This window comes from Phyllostomus discolor, chromosome 2, assembly GCF_004126475.2.
Source record: "Phyllostomus discolor isolate MPI-MPIP mPhyDis1 chromosome 2, mPhyDis1.pri.v3, whole genome shotgun sequence".
NCBI lineage: Eukaryota > Metazoa > Chordata > Mammalia > Chiroptera > Phyllostomidae > Phyllostomus > Phyllostomus discolor.
Genome location: NC_040904.2, coordinates 14,033,550 through 14,043,708, shown reverse-complemented (window position 1 = coordinate 14,043,708; position 10,159 = coordinate 14,033,550). Strand labels below are relative to the sequence as shown.

Below are 10,159 nucleotides of genomic sequence, written 5' to 3'. Positions count from 1 at the left end.
ATGGCTATCAGTAACTATAAGCAATATGGATGGTCCAGCCATTCTCTTCCTCCTCAATCAACTTCCATCTCTAAATCTCTGTGCTCAAAAGGTTAGAGGTACCCCCTGCTCACATTTAGAGGGATGATAACGAGGCTGGCTGCCATGTTGGTGACCAGCCCTCCTCCTACCCACTGTCCATCTTTGTGGCTTCCTTTTATGATATAACAAATGAATAAATGAGTGAATGAATGAATGAATGAAAATATGCCCCCCCCATACCTCCCTTAAGTAACAAACATGAGGAATTGAGTAGGTACTTGTCCCATTTTTCTCTTCGGTTAATCCAATAACCTGTTTTCTTAGGAATGGGAGTGGAGGAGGGGAGGATTGTTTTTGTTGTTTTACATTTCAGTTTGGAAGGAGTCACTGTTCATTAACTGACCAGATTACAAAAATAACTATGGTATACACCTTAGTTCATCTTTCTAATAAGCCTGTTGGTTTAGACTCTCCCATTGCCAGCATCTCCACCTCCTACAAAATGTGTGATCTTTTTCTTCAGCCCACCTCAAGAAGATAATTGAAAGGCCAGCTGAAGTTGTTTGCTTCTGTTGGAAGCAATTTCCAATAGTCTAGCTCTCACGAATGAGATTCTTTATGCAGAATACACCATGTCTACCAAGGGATAGAGCAAGCAATGTATTATCTGTCAGCACAATTAGCTTCTTACTGACTTTGTCATAACCACGCACGCAGATCGACTCCTTCACTAACTTCAGGTTCGAGGACCTCTATGAAATACATGGTTCCACAATCCTCAGCGTGTTCACAAAAGCCTCTACGAAGGCATCACTGAAAATCTGGCAAACTTGAAGAAGCTACAACACCTTTTGGAACTTTGGGTCCACCCCATTGACACTGATCCTGATGACGTGCCAACGTGGGCTCCGTAGGTGCACAGAAACTGCCAGCTTTTCTTGTCGTCAGAGACATCCCTGCTTCAGCTCTGCCCATCTGCCCATACCCCTGTGACAGTGCGCACCTTCCTCAGCGATGAACTCCTCTCTTACCTTTCCACATGTCCTTGGAACAAACTTCTTTCTCAGGAGCTTGATCTCCAGCTGTGAAAAGTCCTTCGCTTTTTGTTAAGAATTTCAGGCCCAGAAGGAACTGTCCTTTTTTCTCTCCTGTACCCTCTGTGGTTCCAGCAGGAAAGAAGGGCACAAAATCTGGTTTTAGGTTTGGGGTTTTTTTCAACAGGTCGATATTATTCACTTTACTCTGAATTTGCTTTTATTCGCCTCACAGTATGTTGTGAACAGCCCTCCCACGTGGGACATTTAAATATCCTATATATCATTTTCCACTGCGCATGCCCTTGCATGCAAATGTACACCACACTTTATTAAGTCACCTGTTCATGGCATTCAGATTGTTTATGGTTTATGGTCACGAAAAACCAATGCTACGAACAGCATTACGTGTATACACGTTCTTTACCAAATGTGACTCTTTTTTTAAAGATTTTATTTGTTTTTAGAGAGGGAAGGGAGGGAGAGAGAGAGAGAGAGACATCAATGTGCGGTTGCTGGGGGTCATGGCCTGCAACCCAGGCATGTGCCCTGGCTGGGAATCGAACCTGAGACACTTTGGTTCGCAGCCCGCGCTCAATCCACTGAGCTATGCCAGCCAGGGCCCAAATGTGACTTTTAATGTAAGTTAGATTTCTAGAACTGGAAAATTGCCATAAAACATATAGTCTTGATTCAAATAATTGCTGTCGCATTTATTTGCCAAAACAGTCGCGGAATTCCCACCCCTACCACAAAAATAAGGGAAGTTTATATCCCCAAGTATTTCTCAGCAATGGTTGTTTTTTGCTTATTCAAACCATTTTTCAATCTAACAGGTAAAATGAAAGGTATCTCATTATTGTTCTAATCCCATATCCTATCGGGGGAGAATGTAAATCCCAAGCAAAAAGAAGCGTGCCTGAGAACCTGAAATTCCGAGCCACAAGCACTGGTGTCTCTTTCTGCACCGGACCCTGGTCTGAGACCTGCATTCCTCCTCACAGACGTCTGAGAAAGTTGGAAATAGCCAGTGTTTCCTTAGTAGTGTTTTCTTTCAGCTCAGCGGCATTATGTCAACTGTTATTACAAGGAAAGGCCACCGGCCCACCAGTTTAAAAAGGAAAAGGTGTGTCCAGCAGCTAAAATAAATAAAAGGGCAAACACACAGAAACAGTTTTAAAGCCTAAGGGTGACAATAGTACTGAGGAAGCTGGTAGGACAAAGCCAGACTCAACGCATATAAACTCAGGCTGTCTCCTGAACTCGTTCAGCCCAGTTTTTGAAATTAAATACAGGACTACCTTGGAAAGGTCTGATGGTGGCAATGATATTAAAGAGGATTTCAAAAGTGTATTAACTGGCCCCGGCTGGTGTGGCTCAGCACCAGATTACCAGTGGATTGAGCACCAGACTTCGAAGCAAAGGGTCGCCGGTTGGATTCCTAGTCAGGGCACAAGCCTGGGCTGCAGGCCAGGGCTCCAGTAGGAGGCACATGAGGGGCAACCACACATTTACGTTTCCCTCCCTCTCTTCCTCTCTCCCTTCCCCTCTCTCTAAAAATAAATAAATGAAATCTTTTTTTAAAAAGTGCCTTAATCATGGTCCTTCTTTTGGGCCCACTTGATAGGAATAATTTCAGAACTATTCGCGACTAATGAAAGTGTGATCAAGCATAAACTACACACCACACTAATGTATAAACACATCTAACTTCATTTTACAGCTAAACAGAAATTGATGCAACTGCAAAGTTTCAGTTTTTTAAAGTCTTCAAACAGTGACCAAATAAATTTCTGTTGTTTAAGCCACAGTCTATTGTATTTCACCGTAAGAACCCAAACACACTGGGACCATCAACAACCCAGACAATTTCTGATGCCTTTCATTGGTTTCAGAACAATGAAGAAGACCCCCCCCCCCAAAAAAAGCCTTTTCTAAACATATTTTTAAAGATTTTATTTATTTATTTATTTATAGAGAGGGAAGGGGGGGAGAGAGAGAGAGAGAGGGAGAGAAGGAATGAGAGAGAAACATCAATGTGCAGTGCAGTTGCTGGAGGTCATGGCCTGCAACCCAGGCATGTACCCTGACTGGGAATCGAACCTGCGACACTTTGGTTCGCAGCCCACACTCAATCCACTGAGCTACGCCAGCCAGGGCATAAAAAAAAGCCTTTTCATACATTGCAATGATCACCCAAGAATGAATTTTAGTAAAATATTTGACATGTATAAATGTAAAAGTAACTGAAAGTTAGAGAATGGTATGTAACAAAGTAGAGAAGAAGGGAAAAATTAAAATGTGAGTTCTAAATTACTTTTAATACAAAAAATTATGGTCTCTGAACTTTTATTCAGCTGGTGTTTCCTGTGACAAGAGACTCTCTAAGTGTTATTATCGTTGACAAAGCTTGACATCATTTCCATGTAAATGCCCCATTCTCTTATTAGATTCCATCAAAGCTCGATGACAAATTGTCTAAGTGTTACCTTTAAACTATAGCAGGTCCTAGAATTAGGTGGTTTGGTTCAACATTGGTTTTTTTTTTGTTGTTTTTTTTTTATTTTTAGGGAGGGAGGGGAGGGAGAGAGAGAGAGAGAGAAACATCAATGTGCGGTTGCTGGGGGTTATGACCTGCAACCCAGGAATGTACCCTGGCTGGGAATCGAACCTGGGACACTTTGGCTCCCAGCCCGCGCTCAATCCACTGAGCTACGCCAGCCAGGGCTAACATTGTTTTGTTTTAACATGACATGTTATGGGAATCTACTATTGTTTAAATCAATGGGCCTATAGTCAAATTGATTTCATTATACATCATTTCACGTAAAGTCGAAGACTTGATCGAAGACATTACATGAGGGCTTCGTGTACAGTAGTTCCCCCCCCAATCCACAGTTTGCTTTCCTCAGTTTCAGCTACCCACAATCAACTGCTGTCTAAAAGGGTTAAATGGAAAATTCCAGAGATAAACCATCCATAAATCTAAATTTTGAGTTGTTCTGAGTAGCATGGTGAAGTTTTGAGCCCTCCCACTTTGCCCCACCCAGGACCATCCCTCGTCCAGTGTGTCCATTCTGTGTAAGTTCCCCATCTGTCAAACATCTACTACCCCACTCACCTATCAGATATTTTGAGGGAGAGAGAGAGAGATATACACATAACGCTTCTTTCAATATATTGTCATAATTGTCCTATTGTATTATTAGTTATTGTTTTCCATCTCTTATTGTGTCTAATTTATACATGAAACTTTATTAGAGGGGCAAACATATAGGTAGAAACAGTATAAATAGGGTTCAGCACTATCCCCAATTTCAGGCATCCACTGGGGGCCTCAGAAGGTATCACCCGAGGACATGGGCGGGGGGGGGGGGGGGACTGCTGTATAGCCCCAGTGCATTTTCTACACTGGAGGGGGAAAACACCTGTTCAAGTGTTCTTTATGAAGCATAGGACCCCACAGGAAAATAAATGTCATTTATTTCTCATATGTCTCATAATATGACATTTTTTATGTAAACTTAGTCATCAGAAATTTGCAAACCAAAATTAGCATGATAACAGTCCTCAATTTCATCCTCATTGTAGATCCTTGAATGAAAAACTGACAAATGTGATGCAGGCTTTGCCCACTTACATTATGATGCCCAAAATGAACGTCCTAGTGCACATTTAGAAACCCAAATCTAAGTCCCTTTCTCACATTCGCCAACTTTGAAGCAGTAAACAGAAGGCTATTCTAAGCCCAAGGATGCTTGACATTTTCAAAACAAAACGAGAGACTTAAGTAGGATAGTAGTTCTGTTCTTCTGAAGGTAATGCCTTGTTCTTGTCATTTTCTTTTTATTTGTTTTCTTCAAAGTCTGCACTTACGTCACTCAGTTGCTGGCCTTAAGATGCCAGTAATTTCTAGGGCCCTCTGACGTACTTGTCATCATCCTCTCTCTAACAGCTTGAAGAATTGTCACAGTAGTACTTGGGCTTCTAAAAACTACAACTCTAAACTGTATTCTTTCATACTTTGTGAGGCTTTTTATTGATAATCATGAGCTTCATGAATTGAATGTTACTTTTTCCTCTGGTAAAAACTTTGCGAGTAAAATTCTGTTTCATTCTTCATTGTATTATTTTACTCTGATATACACATTCAAATAGATTTTCCATACTGTGCAGTAACGTATCACATGTAATGTCTCATCTGTAACTGGGTTAGCATACACTGTTTCTAGGCACCACGAAGGAAACTTGTTATGCCCATGTTAGAATATTACCAGAGTAACGGGACTAAATGATTCATCGGGTCCCTGGTCACAGTGCTCAGTGGGGCAAGTGGCACTGAACTGAGGGCTCAGGAGACTGATGCAGTTGGAAACTCTCTTTGAGAGGCCACAAGAGACTCTCTCCCAAAACACAAAAGTATCACAAAGGGGAATGTGCTTGGCCAAGGGAAAAGAAAATACGGAAGGCACAGAGGCAAAGACCTAAGGCACTCCTCCTCTCCGGGAATGCACGTGCATGCTTATCATCACCTGGGAGTTTTAAGAAGGAAAGGAAAATGGTCCACAGGACAATACCTTTTCCTGAATACTGCAGAGGGTTAAAATATAACCAATGGCTGCCCTAGAGGACAGAGCTACCAGCGTGAGAATGACAGGAGGACATTGGAAAGTGACACCTGCATCTGAGAAGGAAAAACTCATGCATCTGCAGTCCCTGTGCCTGAGAAAGACTTCCATAACGATCAAGGATTTGGCAGCATGGAAAAGAGGAACTCTCTGCTCCATGTAGGAGCCTCTGATATTGTCTTATATTGTTTTATTCATTCAGCTAGCATCTATGGTTGCCTCTTGTGAACGAGCTACATTCACAAGCCCTGAACAGAGGATTGGCCTCACACAGTTTGCCTTCTAATAAGCAGATAGATTCCCCGCTCACCTGCCTTTTCTCCTTTTCTGCCTCCTTTGCTGGTTCTCCCTCATCTGCTGACCCCTGGATTCTGGAGTGCTCCGGAGCCCAGTCCCTGGACTGCTTCTCTCTTTTATCCATACACATCCTCTACTGGATCTCATCCAGTCACATGGCTTGAAGTACCAGCCACACACTAGTGACTCCTCAGTCTACATCTCCAGTTGGAACCGAGCCTCTGAATTTCAAACACCTGCCCAACAAATTCAACTGGAAGGCATTTCAAACAAGATGATTAAAACTAAACACCTCGTAACCACCTATCTGTCCCTCTCCAAAGTTTTCCCCATTGAATACAATGACCCCCTTCTCTCGGTTATCAATAAAAAACTCTGGGCATCATCCCTGATGTGTTTCCTTCTTTTACGCCCTATAAAAAGTTGTCAGCAAATTCTGTGTTCGCTTTGGCAGCATATAAACTTAAAAAAAATTGGAAGGATACAGAGAAAATTGGCATGGCCCCTGCACAAGGACGACATGCAAAAGTTGTCAGCAAATTCTATGTCCCCATCTTCAGAATCTGTCCATAATTTGGCTGTTTATCACACATCAATCCAATCCAAGACAAAATTATTTTTGCCTATGTTATTTCAATCACCACCTTACCATCTTCCCTGTTTTAAATGTTTGTCCAGCTTCAGTGTATTCTCCAAAGTGCAGAAATATTCTATTAAAACAATCATATTCCTAGGGATAATCCAAGCAGTGGAATTGCTTGGTCAAAAGGCAGTTCCATTTTTAATTTTCTGAGGAAATTCTATATACCAGTTCAAAAGAACCTATGCACCCCAATGTTATAGCAGCACAATTTACAATAGCCAAGTGTTGGAAGCAACCTAAGTGCCATCAGTAAATGAGTGGATAAAAAACTGTGGTACATTTGCACAATGGAATACTATGAAGCAGAAAGAAAGAAGGAGCTCTTATTCTTCATAACATCATGGATGGAACTAGAGAGCATTATGCTGAGTGAAATAAGTCAGGCAGTGAAAGAAAAATACCATATGATCTCACTTATATGCGGAACCTAATCAACAAAACAAACAAGCAAGCAAAATAGAACCAGGGACACTGAAACAAAGAGCAAACTGACAGTAACCAGAGGAGACGGGGGAGGAGGATAATGGGGGAAAGAAGGGGAAGGGTCATTAAGGAACATGTATAAAGGACCCATGGACAAACCCAAAGGGGGGTAGGATTGAGTGTGGGAGGTGGGGGTGGCTGGCATGGGGGGGAGTAGTGGGGTAAAAATGGAGACAAGTGTGCTTGAACAACAATAAAAAAAGAGAAAAAAATCATATTCCTCTACTCACAACCTTCCAGTGGTTTTCCAGCTCACTCAGAATAAAAGCTGAAAGTCCTCACCATGATATGGGGTCCTATGAGATCTGGTCCCCATTACCCCTCAGAGCACATCCCCTCCTACTTCCCCTTTGCAATCCATCCTAATGAAGCTGGCCTTACTGCAGTGCATTGAACAGAGCAGGCAAGCCCTTTGCTCAAGGCTTTGCACTTAATGTTCCCTCTTTGCCTAAAATGTTCTTTCCCAAATAATCTAAATGATCTCAGAAAGCAGTGGCATGCACACTGAAAAGTTTAACATTTGCGTTTCTTTTAGAATGCTTAGAACTCAGATGAGTCATTATTTTGTACTGACTCCATGCCCAATTTTGTTATGTTAGCAAGGTTCTCCACATACAAAGGGGGACCCCCCCAAAACTGAAATTTTCTTCTGGAGGACCAGTCCCTTGTAACACAGGCTTCCCCCGCTAGGTGAGTGTTCTAGGAACCCATCTGTATCAGTGTACCAGCTGGCGTTGTTATGAGAGGTTGTGTTCAGCTTCAGTGAATGTTTTATTGAAGAGTCAACACATTTGCCCATTTCATGACGGGTGATTTACGAGAGCACCTGCCCACACCACACTGAGTGTTCAGCAATTTTTGACCAAGAACGGTATGACCCCTGTGCCCCACATGCCCTATTCACTCCATCTTGCCCCAACACATTTTTTTGTTTCTCCAGATGAAAATATCCTCCAAGGGAAACATTTTGACAATGTGGATGAGGTAAAACAAAAAATAGCAGAAGTACTAAAAGGCATCAAAATCGAGAAGTTCAAAAACAGTTTTGAGCAGTGGGAAAATGTGTAAAAAGGTTTATTGCATTAAGTGGACAGTACTTTGAAGGTGACTGAAGTTTAAACATTAAGAATAAATACACAATTTTTTTATAAATAAATTCTAGAGGATTTTAGGTCTCCCCTTGTACAATTACCTTACAGGTGCTTTAAGTCTTGTTTTAAGCCTTTTCCTCCATTCAAAGAATTTTAATTCTAACCACCACCACTATAGATTTGACATTCATTTTTGTCAGATCCTAACTTTAACATAAATCAGAGCTTAACAAGCAAGAAAAATGAATACATTTCTGAAAGATCAAAAATGAATGGAACTGGGTCAATAAATAACACAAGCCAGGAGAGTCTTGAACAACTGCTCAGTACCTGCGGAGTTAAATGCCAACCTTATGGATAGAACGTCTTATATCACGGTTTGCCCAGCACAGGCTTGAACACTGGAAACATTTTGCTAAGTGAAAGAAGCCACAGCCTATCATGAGATACCACGGATATGAAATGTCCGGAATAATTAAAACATAGACACAGGAGCTAGTGCTTCCTGGGGGCTGGAGGAAGGAGGAAATGGGGACTGGTGGCTAATGGGGATGGCTCCTTTGTGGGGGGGGGCGGGGGAGGGATGAAAGTGTTCTGGAATTGGGTAGTGGTGATGGTTGCACAATTCTGTGAATAAACTAAAAATCACTATACCGTATTCAGTGTATACTTACACTGAATTTACAGCATGTGAATTATATATACCTCAACAAAGCTTGCATTTTTAAAAATGTAAGGATTAATCAGTTTTTAAAGACATTTATATAAATAACTTTTAAAAGACAAGAAAACATTAGAGAGATCCAAAAAAATCGTTATCAGGATTCAAGAAAAGGACCATCACTTTCAGTTGGGATTATTATGGGGTCTTAGGATAAGATACGGCAATCAAACTGAACACTGAAAGATAAATGGTACTGGGGGATTTTTTTTTTTAATGGAAGGACAAGGTAAAGAAACAAAGTACCAACGAGTGAGAACAAATGTATAAGCAAAAACCTAGAGGTGGGAAATGGAGAAGAGGAACAATTATAAACATCCCATGGAGTTGAAAATGAAGTGTCAATGAGGACAAGAATGCCACGTTAATTATTTGTAAATCATTCATTAGACCAGAATTTTTCCACCTTAGCACTACTGACATTTTGGGCCAGATAATTTTTCACTGCAAGGAGCTGCCCTATGCATGGCAGGGTGTTGAATAGCATCCTGGAGACCTCCGCCACAGTTATGACAATCAAATATGTCTGCAAATGTCCCCTTGTTGGAAGCATCATTCCAGCTGAGAACTACTGTCTCAACAAAAGAGAGTCATTGAGGGTTTGACAGGAAGAGTGACATAAAAACTAAAATTAAGAAAGATTAAACTTGCCAGACTTCACATTCTAACTGGGTAGAGTTAGCTAGGAGAGAAAAGTGAACATACTTTTGCAATATTCCTAGTCAAAGATAATAGGGTTCTGAAATATAAAAGCGATTCTAGGACTGCAAATTAGAAATAAAATGATATATATCTGTGGAGGGAGACACTCACTATGGGTATAGATTCAAGGAACAGGAAAAACAGGAATCAAAGATGACCTTGATATGTTGGACCTAAGAGACCAAGTAGTGACTGTAAATAATACAGGAAATAGTGATAAAAGCAAATTTAGGAGGAAAGATGATCCATTCAGTTATTGAAACTGATATATAGAATGTGCTCAAGAAATGTCCAGATGGAAATGTCAAGCCAGGAACTGGAAAACTGAGACCTAATTGTGAGGAACAATTCAGGACTTAGACATAGATTTAGCAGCATTTTCCGTTGAAAGTAGAGCTGACGTCCTGAGATTAGACTGCCTGGGAGGGGAACTGAGAATAGAAAAGGAAGCAGCCGCAGGCAGATGCCCCTGGGACACCCACATCTAGATGAGTATCATATACAAAAGAAGAAAAAAAGACTACTTAGATGAGTAGCAG

At 41.2% G+C, this 10,159-nt stretch overlaps 1 pseudogene; it reads left to right on the top strand.

Moving 5' to 3' along the window:
* The first annotated feature begins 6,426 nt into the window (after window positions 1-6,426).
* Window positions 6,427-6,526, top strand: LOC114491189 (annotated as a pseudogene).
* Window positions 6,527-10,159: the final 3,633 nt, after the last annotated feature.